We start from the raw sequence: 3,659 nt of genomic DNA, 5'->3' as shown, positions 1-3,659 counted from the left end.
AGCAATCAGCTGTTTCCATACAAGACAAATGGCGATTAGCGTGTGAGGTACCCACACACATACGCAAATTGCTAGACCATTTTTTCACACTCAAAAACTAACAAAAACTGGCATAAACAGACATCGGCATGACGTGGCCCACCGGTGATCTGAGCGGCAGCAGCCCGCGGCCCAGAACGCACAAGTTTCAAAAAATGAAAACTCTGTAGATGGAACAATCGAAAAAATCACAATATGCACTGGTAGTAGTACCAGGTCACTTGGTCAAGATTGACTGACGATATTTAAGGGGTGTCCGTAGCGGTGTGACTGAGAAAATGCAAAAGCCACTTACATATTGAACAATACAGATGACACAAAAACTTTCACTTGAAAAATACTTTAATTTGACGTTTTGGTTAGACTGCAGCCACTAAGATTCCCACAAGATACAGGGAATTAGTTTGGCTTTTTTATTTGGTAACAACCTGGGGTTTACTTACATTAGACACTAACCAGCGGTTTTGCTGGTTTTATCTGCGTGACATACCCCGGCAGGAAGTCCGGAAGACGAAGGAGCCTCGCCAGCCAGCGGCTCGGGGGGCAGCTGATTGGCAGACAGCTGCCCGGCTGACCGCTCCGCCTCCCCCGGTGCCTCAACCGAAAGTCCCGTAATAGATGACGCGTCAGCAGGGGTCTAGCAGCCGAAGACTCTCCCGCACGCAGCTCGGATGCAGTTGCCGCCTCAGCTGACAGCACCGCGCTGTACGGCGACCCAGCGGGCCGCTCCACAGCAGCCCCCGGTGCTACGGCCGAACGCCCCCAGGCGGGCCGTCCGCGGACGGACGGTCATTTCTGCCCACTTAGATCAAGGAAAGAAAAAAAGATTCTGCAAGTCCAGCAGAAATTCTGCTAAGTGTCTTGTGGAATCTTTGTCTTCCTGCTCGCTGCGAAAAACAAAAGCTTCAGAAGTAACTTAACTATGTTATGATGGAAGTTCCAATCAACTATGTTGCTAAGTAACTATGTTACTTTTATTATCCATGGCGTCTTGAATGACGTGGACGGGATAGATTTTTTGTCGTTCGGGTCGCCGCGTATACACCGAAAGTCCCTCTTCCCGACCGATGGTGACAGTACACTAGCCATGCGCACCTCTATCAAACTCGTCGGTAGCCCCAGTGCCTTCTGCGAACAGCCAACGGCATACCTGATCAGGGAATTCCATGCGTAGATCCACTGGTGGGACTGGCCCGAACCTGGCTCGCCGCATATAAGCCGGGGTAGGAGGAGACCACCTTCAGACAGCTTCTATCCCTCCTGCCTTCTAAATCATCTCTCTACGGTGAGTGGTCGTGCAGCGTTGGATGCCGTGGGCAGCCTGTGGAGTCAGATCACGTACCATCTCTGGAGCTATATGGTAAATGTTATACCAACTGTTCATAATTTCTCGTTTTCAGTATGAAAGTGTTGAATCTGGAAGCAATCATCTATGTTACTTCCATGGATCCATTGCCGGCTTCCTGTTGTCGAAAATAAACAAACGTTTCTTGAATACCACGCATGTTTATTGCCAGCTCTCATCACCTGCCATCGCGTTTCCAGCTCCCTCCAACAATGAAGACCGTCGCCATCTTGCTCTGCGTAGTTGCTGGCGCCGCTGCGTTGCCGCAGGGCTTTTTCCCGGGACGTCTGTTTGGTCAGAACAGCCAGGCGACCGGAAATGCCGCCGGCAATGTGGTGTCCGGGGTCAGCAGTGGTCCCTTCCAGAACTCTCGGATCACACAAGTCAGCGCCACCGCCTCAGTAAGTGTGCCTGTACTGGATACATATCTAGGGAAAACTGGGAAAAGCTGCAGCATTGTGTTCTTTAAACATGAATAGAAAGGAACAACTTAGGTTGCGTCTGCAGCATCTGTGATATATTTACTGCGTTTGAGAAATACAATGTCTCAATTGTGCGCCCATCACAACCGTAATTCATCAATGCAAAGTTTCAGCAGTAACATGTTGTTTCAGGGTTCTGCTCGAGGCAATGCTGTAAGCTCCAACTCCGCCAGCGCCACCAACGCTGTTTCCTCGGGACTGTTTGGCAACCAGGAGTTCTCAAACACCAACGCCGTCTCCAACCAGCAGACGTTCGGTGGTGGACTTCGCGGAAGTTACCAGCGGCCGATCGGTCAATTCCGGCGGCAGTACCGCAGGCCGAACTTCTTCTAGTGTTAGTTTAATAGACTAATAGCCGCTGAAACTGTTTTGCATTTGTGCATTGCGCAAGACCTGTGTATCGCGACCAAAGTGGCACCTCATGACATATTAGACATGAGTGTTCGTAACCGATGTACTGACTTTCGTATAGTTACCACATCCATGATCTTGCTTGTATTTCATCGTTGCAGCTAAAATAAATTGACTTCATTGATTATGGGCGCCTTTTGGTAGCATGTATTTCTAATGTACACTGCACATATGGACGAAAGCCAAGTCCATTAATGTAGCCGAATTCAAAAGTTGAGCACGATCATCGCTGGAGTTCACCATTATTGCAATATAATTCAGCAGCACAATGTGAGCCAACGGCCTCGCGAAGTTCTGTTAAACTCTCGCGGGCTAGAACACTGAATGCTATGCGTTTCTTGCATAAGGGGCCGTTAAAAGCGTATCGCTGTTGCCAGCCATGTAAGTTAAAACGACCTAAGCAATGCCATTTAAAGTAGAAGGTATATTCTTGCTGAGTTGCTCGTAGATAACTGACGGCTGGATATTGCTGATAAATCTGCAGGTGTTGGATTATATTTTTGGATTATATCATATACCAATTATAGGTCATGGCCCCGATGATTATATCGCTGATAAAATTGGAGCTGCTGCCCTGTGCGGCGGGCTGCGTGTAGGCTCGCAAAAAGTTTGAATGTTGGTGGTACACGTGCGTAGCAAGCGATGGGGTCCACTAGCCTTTGGTCCCTCTGTTTCTGTTTTCTCCTCCGCATGTTTTATGAGCTGTTTCTCTTCCATGTGGCATCGCGGAAATTCAACCCGTTACTGCCGTGGTGTGTAGCATTGTAGAATGGAAAGAAGTCCATTCGTCACATGCTTTTTTACGTTTTCCATTACGGTCAATTTCTGTACGTCATTGCTTTTCTTCAGTTATTTCGCTGTTCACCAATCCTGTTACGCTTTGGAATAGCCAATCCACGAACCAGCCACTCCGTCGGCTCAAGACTAGAAAATACACCTCGTGCACTACAACACTACAACTGAGTGATTTAACTGGGTAAAATACACTACAACTGGGTATGACCACACCACATGTCTACCAGTTCCCCATCCAAATACTCAAAATCACAAGTTTTTTCTGCTCATTGGACGTCCCTTGAAACGCGCGAGCACTTCATGTTTGCTTACAATTGCTCTGCAACATGAGCACTGCACCAGCTCGAGCAATGCTCTCATCTTTCAACACTTCGACTGACCATAACATGTCAGTCATTCCTCTCTTCGGCGATGGCCATGGCAACGTTAACATGCTCACGACCGGCGAAGCCATCCCCAAATTTATCCCACTCACTCACCGTCCGACAACGGCTGACCTCTGATAGCAGCTCGGCGGTGGCGCTCGACAAATGGGTGTCATCTGACCACGATGTGGTTTGCTCAGCGGATAAGCGACGGACTGTCCT

At 48.6% G+C, this 3,659-nt stretch overlaps 1 long non-coding RNA gene across 1 annotated transcript; it reads left to right on the top strand.

Annotated features, from left to right (window-relative positions):
• Positions 1–1,289: 1,289 nt before the first annotated feature.
• On the top strand, positions 1,290–2,404 carry LOC119096026 (uncharacterized). The gene is made up of 3 exons (XR_005093978.1): positions 1,290–1,324; positions 1,585–1,785; positions 1,999–2,404. It is a non-coding gene; the product is annotated as an uncharacterized LOC119096026 (long non-coding RNA).
• The last annotated feature ends 1,255 nt before the right edge of the window (positions 2,405–3,659 follow it).

Source organism: Pollicipes pollicipes, unplaced genomic scaffold (assembly GCF_011947565.3).
Source record: "Pollicipes pollicipes isolate AB1234 unplaced genomic scaffold, Ppol_2.1 Scaffold_4219;HRSCAF=4965_pilon_pilon_pilon, whole genome shotgun sequence".
Classification (NCBI taxonomy): Eukaryota; Metazoa; Arthropoda; class Thecostraca; order Pollicipedomorpha; family Pollicipedidae; genus Pollicipes; species Pollicipes pollicipes.
The sequence above is the reverse complement of the archived record's forward strand: the minus strand, read 5'-3'. Positions and strand labels throughout refer to the sequence as shown.